The sequence below is a fragment of the Sinohyriopsis cumingii genome, chromosome 4 (genome assembly GCF_028554795.1).
Source record: "Sinohyriopsis cumingii isolate HCF-2022 chromosome 4, ASM2855479v2, whole genome shotgun sequence".
NCBI classification, from domain to species: Eukaryota; Metazoa; Mollusca; class Bivalvia; order Unionida; family Unionidae; genus Sinohyriopsis; species Sinohyriopsis cumingii.
Window position 1 is genome coordinate 111,859,698 of NC_142964.1, and position 12,655 is coordinate 111,872,352.

The 12,655-nt window shown below is 35.1% G+C and overlaps 2 long non-coding RNA genes across 2 annotated transcripts; one reads left to right on the forward strand and one right to left on the reverse strand.

Annotated features, from left to right (window-relative positions):
- Positions 1–94: 94 nt before the first annotated feature.
- Positions 95–12,428, reverse strand: LOC149801897 (uncharacterized). Its single transcript, XR_016420745.1, has 3 exons — positions 12,265–12,428; positions 11,414–11,522; positions 95–677 (listed from the first exon to the last, which is right to left on the reverse strand). It is a non-coding gene; the product is annotated as an uncharacterized LOC149801897 (long non-coding RNA).
- LOC149801898 (uncharacterized) lies at positions 684–3,295 on the forward strand. The gene is made up of 2 exons (XR_016420746.1): positions 684–2,400; positions 2,953–3,295. It is a non-coding gene; the product is annotated as an uncharacterized LOC149801898 (long non-coding RNA).
- Positions 12,429–12,655: the final 227 nt, after the last annotated feature.

A 12,655-nucleotide genomic window follows, 5' to 3' on the forward strand; every position in this document is an offset into this window, starting at 1 on the left:
CCCACACCCCCAATTAATAAAAACATTCATTGTTCAGTTCATAAACATATCATATCAATAAAATAAATATAAAATAAAATTTCTAATCAATTAATAAAACTGTCAATCAAAACATTTATTATTCTTAAGAAACCGTATCCAGGTGAAGAAGTAATCGATTTAAAGGCCCGAATTCTATAAAGTCCATGTACTAGGAAGTACATAAGTTAATTTACTTATTAAAGAAAAAGAAGAATAAGAAGAAAGAAGCCACAATGTGTTGCCGGTAAGAAGTGCACAGCATAATGATAAATATTTTTAAACGATACATTATAGAATACTGAGTTCAGAAAAATTTAATCTCTTCGAGTTCCTTAGCAAATACGAAGAAATACTAGTTATTTCAAAACCTATGTCGTTCACCCTTAGTATGTCAAATATACTATTTAATATATTGCTTAAAACATAATCATATCATTTTCTTACAAAAAACATTTATTGCATGAATAACAGACTTAATGCAGACTTAATGCAAAACTTTTAAGACATAACAAGAACGCATATATCATCAAATATGGAAGAAGGATAAAATTTCAGGGTTCTGCTTCCTAACTGGAACGTTAATCATCACTTCTTGCCGATGTTACCGATGATGGAGTTCAGCATTCTGTAATAGTTCTCAATCATCTGTTGGGCCACTGGAATATGAGAAGAAATTAAAGTTACTCCAGGAGAGAGAGAGAGAGACAGAAAGACAGACAGACAGACAGACAGAGGGTGGTGACATATGTAGGAGGTGGTCAGTTAATGTAGTACGAAGAGATATGTTGTGAATCCTCATTTTATCACAGGGATAAACCCTCTTTGACAAACCGAGAACAGTTTTTGACTGATTTTCCCCCTAATTTATCTAGATTTAGGAACCGTATTTATTTACCAAATACATAATGACGGTTTGTTCTAGAAAACACACAATAAGCTCTTTCGTTCCTAAGCCTCCCCCACCCGCCCACCCCCAATCTCTCGAATCTTTCCCAGTGATGGGTGTTAAAGATAATCTATGATAATTCCAAATCCAGACAGCCAGTGATTTCTTCGAAATAATCAATTACATTGTTACTGTATGCACATATGAAACTGACCGAGTACAGATGTGTCCTCTGTTATAGTAGACTGTATATGAAAATTGATGTGTCCCATATTTCAGTGAACTGTATAGACCTTTTCGGTAACCCAGTTTTCTCCCTCTCGTATTAGGTATTTACTGCATCCGGTAGGTAATTAATCAGCTTGACCAGAATGTAACTACTATCGTCACTGAGGAATCCGTCTTTGCCAAGTGTTTTGTATTTAGTTATGTTAATCATGACGTAAGAGTGATTTCTTGTCCCTCTCACAGTATACAATTACTATGGGGTAAAGGACTGGGGAACTTCATATGTATACAGCGACGAAATGAAGAAAATATCTTATATATAATACTATCATACAGGTTAGAGAATTTTTTAATTCGTACTCTACGGAGATTCGAACCCAGGTCCGCGGGTAAACGACACCCATCGCCTTGTACGCACACGAGCCCATATTCCCTCACGACTAAGCACACATCATCAAAAAATGATGTTCTCAATCGGTGTTATATGAATCCAGAATGAACCGTTTACCGTTTACTATCTACAAAACTCCGGTCTCGTCTTTATTAGAAAATAATTACTGGATCGAAACCGACGAACCATCACAACACATACTTTGATACAATTATTTTACCTTACACTTTTTTCTTTTTTGTACGCAACTAAACAAACTAGATAAAAAAATGAAATGCAAATTAAAATATATAAAATAGTCATTCCTAACACAAACACGATATTACACGATTAAAACAATATTGTATACACATATAACACACACAATACTGTCATGTTTACCCCGACCCAGAGTAGCCCAGTTTGAAACATGTATAATCAAGGTAATTCTGACGGGTCATTGTTTGATGTCGAACATTGCCGAAGGCTAGCACTAATCCGTTACGTAAGATTGTTGTGGCTAGAATCGAAGGACCGGACATCGGAGTTGCGAAGTCACAGACAGCCAATTATCACCTAGGTGTCGAAATGTTTCCAAGATCAAAAGAAATTGCCTGAAGAAGTGGGAGTGTCCTAACTTCTTTCCCCTGCAAACAGACAGACAGGTTGAACTGGCCGCTAAGACGATTGGACAGGGGCACAGCGCCACCCAATCAGAATCGAGATAGGGGGGAGACCTTGATTTGGGTAGAATGATATCCCTGCGTTTTCCGGCAAAAGTTAGTTCGCTGAGAGAAATTACCCAGAGAAGAGGTTAGCGTAACTCCGAATAGCCATTCGTTATTGGCGGGAAAATCTTAGAGCGGGAAATTCTAATTACAGAAAGCTTCAAAAGGTCAGTAGATATTTGTTCGGTCTTTGTGGAATGCGACTGCATTTTAATTGTAGATCGTATGTATACTTTATTAGTACTAGAATCGTAGTACGAAGAATTATTTTGTTTTGTTAATATGTTTGCATATTTTGAAGAAATGAGTTGATATTTGTAAAGAATTATATAGCTTGCCAGCCGTCGTAAGAGTTAATATTGTAATTTACTATGTGGGTATTTTATAGCAGACTAACACATATGTTCATATGATTATAGATTTTGCCATTGTTGAATATTTGTAATGTACAGACATGCGTCTGATTTTGTCAGATTGTAGTACGATGAGATTAAATATATATGTGTATATACTGACGTGACGCAATGTATTGATGTCTGTATAACAATTCGCTGATACTGTGTTATTACGCCATTGTTTACCCTGCAAGAAGTGTGTGGGAATTTCGATGTGTATGCATGCGTGGCCGAAACAGTGACAGCTATCTGATGGTTAATTGTCGTTATAATGTGAGGTTAGGTTCGATAAAACATTTGTTAACGCCTTGTGGTTTTTCACAGGAAGCTTTGAGGGACAGACCAGTTTCAGTTTGGTCCCGTAGTCTCAGATAGAGAGACGGAGGAAAGAGAAGAAAGGAGAGAACTCAGGACAAGTTGAAGTCTAGGAGCGAATTGGAGGAGGAGATAGTAGAGAGAGAAACAAAGACAAAGAAGGAGTTAGAGGAACGGAAAGAAGGAAGAATCAGCGGGAAGAAATAGATGAGTAGATGCAAGGACAGGGGGAAAATCGAACTCACACTGTAAATCACGGGATGAATTAGGCTGTCACTTGGTCGAGGGAAAGACGAGTGATTGGAAGTTATCGTTTTAAATTATCACATTTATTAAATTGTTATTGATTGAATTTCATCTTCGTGTTCTCTATAATTTAACCGTCGGCATTGCTGACTGGGGGCTCAGAGCTGTAAATCTACATCATCACTAATTTAACTCTCTAACCTAACGAGCCAGGGTGGAACTTTCAATCTAATTTAATTAAATTATATTGGGAGAACCCCACCCCAATACGACAGAACGTCACAAATACAATAGATTGATCCTTGGTCAAGAGCACTAAAATTTAAGGACCATAATATAGAAACCAGTCACAAGACCTAGTGTCTATGGAATGAAGTATATGTCATAAAGAAATATACAGGGAAGGAAAACAAAGGGTACAGCTACAGAGACATTGTGAGTACGACATATCGTAAAATAATAAAATGCAAATAGCTATGAGCAACCCCTGAACAAGAATAATAAATAATTTGTTTCTTGAAAATTCTTTTTAATTTGTTACAGGAAAACAAACACCCACACTATGGGGGATACGGAAACTCCTAAAGCCTTTAAAGTGCCTACAAATAAAACAGTATACACTCACCGTTCGTAAAATAACTCTGATAAACGGCCCAGCTATTGTGGAAAGCGATCAGTGAATTAAAAGATATGTAGTCATACGCAATTTAAAAAAAAAAATGTAACGCAATGGAAAAAAATAAGCAATAGAAATTATTTTGTTTTTAATTTTTTTCATTGAAAGAAAATCAAATGAAGTTTTTAATCATCAGATGCATACAAATGTGTTTGAATTGCACAACAGAAAATATATATATTTTTTTCAAAACTGACAAAAATAATTATATGCCCTTTTGAGAACGTATGCAGTCGTCGTAAGCAAATGGAAACTATCACATTAAATAATGTTCATTGCCGAATTTTTGGATAGTATAAATAGAAATAAGGTACGCAGTGGAATTATTTATTATATTTTTTAATGATTTGTTTGACTAAGGAAGGTTAACAGAAGGATTTCATCATCAGGTGCAAAGTCGAAGCGTTTTGTATAATATAGAACATCATTATGAATGAACGTTCATATCTGAGTTACTTAAATAAAATACTACTTTCGACATTCAGTTTAACTGTATTTTTGTTTTTGTTTTTATGTGTTTGTGTTGTTCTTGATGTTGATTTGCCAAGGAATTGTGTGTTCACTATTTTATTATTCCTAAATTATCTTCTACATTTTTTAAAAACTTTGCATAGCAAGTATCTGCACAGGTTATCCACATATATGATTTTTATCCATTGTGCCTAACAATTATTCGTTAATTACTTTATCACACATTTATTTAGGGCGTTTAATTGGAAAGTTTCCCGCGGCGCGAAATATAATTTCATTCACTTCGTTCTGTTTTGCAATGAGTGGATGTCGACCAGCGGCAATACCTACCGGAAATGCTTCTAGCGCAACCTCCATACACCAAAGAGCTCGAAAAGAAAGGGCAGATAATGAGGTTACCGAAAGAGGATAAAAGAAGACAAATGTGTCCCGTATTTCAGTCGACTGTATATGAGGACAGAAGTGTCCCCTATTACAGTGAACTGTATATGAGGACATGTTTTCCCTATTACAGAGGCCTTTATATGAGGACCGATGTGTCCCCTATTTCAGTGGACTGTATATGAGGACAGATGTGTTCCATATTTCAGTGGACTGTTTATGACAATAGCATATGTAGACTACTTGACACATTCCGCTATCCACGTTGTGAAGACAGAAAACAAATGTGTATCATGCCGCCGAACTAAAATTAGGTCATAGTGCAGTGACTTCGGTTAGTCTTTGTATGTATGTCAGTTTCTCATGTAATAAAAACGGGTTCTGCTGAGGCACTCGTGTTATATGAAATTTATTTCTATATTTTTATTTTATGACATGCACACGATGCATGTAGGCAGTCCTCGCACTCATTTTTATTATGAAAAAACTATTGATGCCTTGGTTACCAAAACTGCTTTGAAATATGCCATTATGATGACGATTGACAGTTGAATGAATACTGAACGCAGGGAGAACATGTAAAACATAACGAATAGTAGAATTCTGTCGGCGACATAACGATTAAGTGTACTTTGTGTTTCATTGTGTCATATCCATATTCTTATTATTGAACATTAATAATGGTGGAGTAAATACTAATTATTAGTTTCACCATTTGCCTCAGCCCTGCCAATCTTCATTTGCATGCTTAATTATTTACTAATGCTATAGATTGTTTCTGAATGACGTTATCAGCAGCCATATTTGTGTATGATTGCAGTTATACCGTTGCGTTTATAATGTGTTTGGAAATTGAAATGAATTCATTGAATCTCGAGATACTGTTACCAAAAAAATACACACATAAACAGAACGCAAATAAGGCTTCCTGTTGATATGTATATTTGTAACTTATATGTTGATTTTGCTTCAGTGTGACTTGTTCAAAGTGGTCAGTAGGCATATATAGGTCCCATACAGCAGAAATTGCCAGGACGCCCATCGTCCAGGTAAAATGGAAGGAATATTATCTGCTATTGACCTCATCGGGAAGCATCTATAAAAATTATAACTTTGTACAGGTTTATTCTTTGTATCACAAGAAGTTCAGAGGCTGCATGTCCAGCTTTTGCTCTAATACGTGTGACTTGACAACAGTATTAAAAGTTCGAGTTATCAAGTCGCAAAATGAGTTATTTTAACTTCATAATGATTCATCCGATGTAATGAAATTCTCAATCAAGAATTCGGGGAATACGAGCAAAATACTACTACCACCACAACCACCACTACTACTACTACCATACTACTACTACTACTACTACTAATAATAATAATAACAAAATGAACAGCAATTTTTTGTTACTGTGAACATGACACGATCGAAGACGCTAATGCGCGCATTGAAAAAAACAAATGTCTTATCTTCATAATGATTTATCCCAAGTATTAAAAAAAATCCATCAGGAGGTTAGGAAATAAATACAAATGAAACGTGTAACTAAAACCTTACACGGAAAGTGTATACGACAAGAACGTTGACTCCCTAATACACACAGGCCAGTGAGCATGCTGTAGCGTGAATTATCTGAGCGTTACTTCACTTCACTTCTTTCATGCTATGTACGACAAGAACCCTTCAAGGGGCTTATGAAATAAATGCGTTAACTGTAACCAAACCCTAGCACAATGTTGACGCCGCAGCAGCCTCAGCCGTTGTCAGAAAATCAGTGCTATGTCTCAACTCACAAACATCAGCCCAAGAAAAAGTATCTTCTGTACAGTTACTATGTGAAGTTATTAAAACTCACAATTACTGTATCTTCTGTACAGTCACTGTGAAGTTATTAAAACTCACAATTACTGTATCTTCTGTACAGTCACTGTGAAGTTATTAAATCTCACAATTACTGTATCTTCTGTACAGTCACTATGTGAAGTTATTAAATCTCACAATTACTGTATCTTCTGTACAGTCACTGTGAAGTTATTAAAACTCACAATTACTGTATCTTCTGTACAGTCACTGTGAAGTTATTAAATCTCACAATTACTGTATCCTCTGTACAGTCACTATGAAGTTATTAAATCTCACAATTACTGTATCTTCTGTACAGTCACTGTGAAGTTATTAAAACTCACAATTACTGTATCTTCTGTACAGTCACTATGAAGTTATTAAAACTCACAATTACTGTATCTTCTGTACAGTCACTGTGAAGTTATTAAAACTCACAATTACTGTATCTTCTGTACAGTCACTATGAAGTTATTAAATCTCACAATTACTGTATCTTCTGTACAGTCACTGTGAAGTTATTAAAACTCACAATTACTGTATCTTCTGTACAGTCACTATGAAGTTATTAAATCTCACAATTACTGTATCTTCTGTACAGTCACTATGAAGTTATTAAATCTCACAATTACTGTATCTTCTGTACAGTCACTATGAAGTTATTAAAACTCACAATTACTGTATCTTCTGTACAGTCACTGTGAAGTTATTAAATCTCACAATTACTGTATCTTCTGTACAGTCACTGTGAAGTTATTAAATCTCACAATTACTGTATCTTCTGTACAGTCACTGTGAAGTTATTAAAACTCACAATTACTGTATCTTCTGTACAGTCACTATGAAGTTATTAAATCTCACAATTACTGTATCTTCTGTACAGTCACTGTGAAGTTATTAAAACTCACAATTACTGTATCTTCTGTACAGTCACTGTGAAGTTATTAAATCTCACAATTACTGTATCTTCTGTACAGTCACTGTGAAGTTATTAAAACTCACAATTACTGTATCTTCTGTACAGTCACTGTGAAGTTATTAAATCTCACAATTACTGTATCTTCTGTACAGTCACTGTGAAGTTATTAAATCTCACAATTACTGTATCTTCTGTACAGTCACTGTGAAGTTATTAAAACTCACAATTACTGTATCTTCTGTACAGTCACTGTGAAGTTATTAAAACTCACAATTACTGTATCTTCTGTACAGTCACTGTGAAGTTATTAAATCTCACAATTACTGTATCTTCTGTACAGTCACTGTGAAGTTATTAAAACTCACAATTACTGTATCTTCTGTACAGTCACTGTGAAGTTATTAAATCTCACAATTACTGTATCCTCTGTACAGTCACTGTGAAGTTATTAAAACTCACAATTACTGTATCTTCTGTACAGTCACTGTGAAGTTATTAAATCTCACAATTACTGTATCTTCTGTACAGTCACTGTGAAGTTATTAAATCTCACAATTACTGTATCTTCTGTACAGTCACTATGAAGTTATTAAAACTCACAATTACTGTATCTTCTGTACAGTCACTATGAAGTTATTAAAACTCACAATTACTGTATCTTCTGTACAGTCACTATGAAGTTATTAAATCTCACAATTACTGTATCTTCTGTACAGTCACTATGAAGTTATTAAATCTCACAATTACTGTATCTTCTGTACAGTCACTGTGAAGTTATTAAAACTCACAATTACTGTATCTTCTGTACAGTCACTGTGAAGTTATTAAATCTCACAATTACTGTATCTTCTGTACAGTCACTGTGAAGTTATTAAAACTCACAATTACTTATCTTCTGCACAGTTACTATGTGGAATTATTAAAGCTAAGAATTACCGTATCTTCTGTACAGTTACTATGTGAAGTTATTAAAACTCACAATTACTGTATCTTCCGTACAGTTACTATGTGGAATTATTAAAGCTAAGAATTACCGTATTTTCTGTACAGTCACTTTGTGTAGTTATTAAAACTCACCATTACTGTATCTTCTTTACAGTCACTATGTTGAATTCTTAAACCTCACAATTACTGTATTTTCTGTACAGTTTAGTCGTTACCGGACTTTGGCAGTTTTCGCTCTCTACACTTTTAATGGAGCACTCACTACAGGTAACAGTGGGGCCTTTGTATTGTTCAGACAGGTAAACAGATAAGGAGGTGCTAAGTAAGCTTGATTGACATGGTGGTACTATTAATAGTACAACCTGACACGACGTAAGATTACAGTCTAACAAAAGCGAAGATATAGATGTTTAGCGCATACAGTATGCCATACGTAGTCCATTTCAAAAAGACATTTAAAGTGTTGGTATAAAGCTAATTGATATACCAATACTATGGGTATATCAAATTGTGATCCGGCCATGGCTCAATAATACGAATATATATAAACATTCTTTCAACTGCAGGCCTACAGATCAATGATGAATTTCTCCTCATTCATTAATCACAAATGAAATATGAAAATAACGATAAAAGGTATTAATAATCCGTTTTGTAAATGAAATCAAAATGGTATACAATTTCATCGGAATCCTTTCTTATTTCCAATCCCATCTCCCCTCTCGTGCGTAAGGGACAAAATAAGCAAAAATTGGGAGTGAGAAAGAAACACATATTGCGCTGGACGGAAACATTAAAACTAAACTTGTACCAACTAACCTACAGTAATTTGGTTCGTCGTAACGGCATGTTTACGCTTTCCTTGGGATCTATCTACAGTGTTCATAATATCAATGATACAAAGTTCCAAAAGCCAGTCACTAGGCTTATATGTTTTTTTTTTTTGGTTACGAGGCACACATTCTATATCGCATTTAATGCTGTGTTATTGTTGTTTCTTAAACCTATTATCTAAAAATCGACTATTAATTCTTTAATATAAAAAAATCCAAATGGTGACTCCCTCTCTCTCTCTCTCTTTCTCGATACGGGCTACAATCCATGAAAATACGAGCATTGGAAATTTTCGCTTGTGTCATACGACGATGTCTCTGGACCTATGAATGATGGTAATGGGTAGTCAAACCGTCCAAAGGGGAGAGAGAGACAGAGAGAAAGGGAGAGAGACTTTAGAAAAGCAGAATAATGACTTAAGTGAACTGTCAATATATTAAAATATTTTAATTACCTCTTGTTAGTTTGGCATTTTGCTTAGTTTTTATTCCACGGTAATTTCCATACGCCGGTACATGAATGCCTGACAGTTCAGGTTCAGTGTTCAAGCGGCTAACCGTTTTTATAGTGCACTACTTTCTTCATGAAAACCATATTTCATGTTTAAATCATGAGTGTGTCTTATATTGATTTAATAAATGTGAATAAAAATATAAACTAAAAAAGAAAACAATCAACTATCATTTTGCATATGTGATTGCGAACAACAAGAAAAATCCTAGAACTACATTTTGTAGCGAACACACTCGCAGGGATGTGAGGAGTTCATTCACTCGGTCAATACACATTTGCCCGGAGCATATCGTAACTCCATTCAAAGTGCAAATATGTATATTTGTATGTGATATAATTAAAATATATGTATAGTATATACGCTGTATCAACGATATACCAGTCGTTTCCTTTTATTGAAAAAATTATACATTTCTTCGGATGTCATTGATACAGCGTACATATATATATATATATATATATATATATATATATATATATATATATATATATATATATATATATATATATATAAGATGGTTTTAATGATACATGTAGAGCACTACAAACACATGGTTAGATAAGCCATTCACACGAAAGCTTTGCCATTCACGTACCGGCGCATGGAAATTAATGTGGAATAGAAACAAAGCAAAATGTCGAACCAGCAAGAGGTAATTAAAATGTTTAATATATTTACAGTTGATCTAAGTCGTTATTCTGTTTTAGTAACAGTACCACCGACCATAAACTCTCCCTCCCTCTCTCCCTCCCTCCTTCCCTCACTCTCTCTCTCTCTCTCTCTGATTTGGATTTTTAACGTAGCTGTTAGTACCATTTTTAAAAGTCTTTGGTATGACTCAGCCGGGATCGAACCCACGACCTCCTGCATCCGATGCTCTAACCACTAGGCCACCGGAGCGGCCCCCACCCCCACCCCTCCTCTCTCTCTCTGGACCATTGTCAAATAGAGAGACCTTTAGACATTTTCATATTTAATTACTAATAATCGATTTTTTAGAACATTATATCATGTTTAAGAAGCAACAACAACAACAAAACAATAAATACATCACAGTATTTGTATGAAGTAACCGAGAAATTTGCCGTGTATTGTCGACATGGTTTTGAACTATTGTATATCATTGATAAATACTGTAAATAAATCCCAAGGAAAGTGCACACATATCGTAACGACGAACCATATTCTTGTAAATTACTTGGTATAATTTCTATTTCAAGTTTCAATGCAGCCCAAATTCCTTTTCTCTCTCACTCCACATTTCTGCGTAGTTTGTCCGTTATGCATGAGAGGGGATGGGAAAAAGAAAACAGAAAAGATTGTGATGAAAATGTGTACCATATTAAATTCATTTAGAAAACGTGGCCTAATAATACTCTTTATTTTCATACGTCACTAACGATTAATGTGTCGAAATTGATCATTGATCTAGAATCAACTGTAGACGCTCGCGAGAATGTCAATATATGTGTATAACTGCGCCATGGGCAACTTCAAAATTTAATTTACCAATAGTGTTTGTATATATATATATATATATATATATATATATATATATATATATATATATATATATATATATATATAGTGACTACTTCATGAATATAATATACTTGTTAGACAAGATTGATGGTGTCCTATACTCACATGCAGGGTTGGACTTGATAATATGACATATACAGGAGTTGTAGATCTTCACATTACACGGGCAACTGTCCTTGGTGGTAGTTGTAGTTTTAGTTGTTTGTTCTGAACCCTGGTTTGAAACAAAATTCCATCATTTAAATTAGGAAGAACATCCGTGTTTAAAAATGATGGGCATTTATTGAACAAGAAATGTAATTAGTTCTAAAAGTACTGTGCTATTGGGTTGAGAACAATAATATATAAAATATCATTCATCAAATGAATCATGTGTCAGGCTCTGTTCATTGTGTTCCGCATTCTTCTTTCAAGCAAACCAAATAATAAACCTGGTGTGTGTGTGTGTGTGTATGTTTGTGTGTGTGTGTGTGTGTGTGTGTGTGTGTGTGTTATTTGGATTTTTAACGTTGCTTTAACTATTTTCAGTTATATCGCTACGATATATGCAGTGTGGCAGTTTATGGTGATGTCTAACACTGGGACATCATGCCGTGGAATTGTAGCACGATGTCCCACCCAGTCACATTATCTTGGCACCTGGCGGATCAGTCCTAATACTATCCTCTTAATGCTGAGCGCCAAACGAGGCAGCTGTTAGTACCATTTTTATAATTATATGATATGACTCGGCCGGGCTTCGAACCCGCGAACTCCCGCATCCGAGGGGGACTCTATAACCACTAGGCCACCGAGGAGGTCAATAAACCTGATACATAACTGCAAAAGAGTGACCGCTAACTTTCTTTCTTATCGTACATACCCACATTGAGATTAAAAGATAAGAAGATCTCTTGTGTGTGTGTGTGTGTGTGTGTGTGTGTGTGTGTGTGTGCAACGCTATGCTACATTATTACCTGTTGAGCTGAGCTAGGTCTCACGCCTAAAGCTACGACAAACACAAGGACAATGGTGAAGACGAATGTTTTGTTCATCATGATCGTCAGTTAGATAATGATACTTCTAGACAATAATTCAGTAGGCTTACAACTCTGGATTTAAAAACATGTAATTTTCCACCTTCTTATATACGCTCGAACAATGTGACACATCCGCACTTGATGGGAGAGTTTATCTACGCAGTTGATTCTTGTTATCCTAAATTCCACGTAAAGGCACGTCCTCCAAGTGACGTTATTAGTCAGCTTGGATAGGGTAAATAGTAGAAATTCATATTTAGGCTGCAGCCATGAAAACAAAGCAAAGCATCCTGTTTATAATTTGTGTGCCTTTACATTAATATAGGCT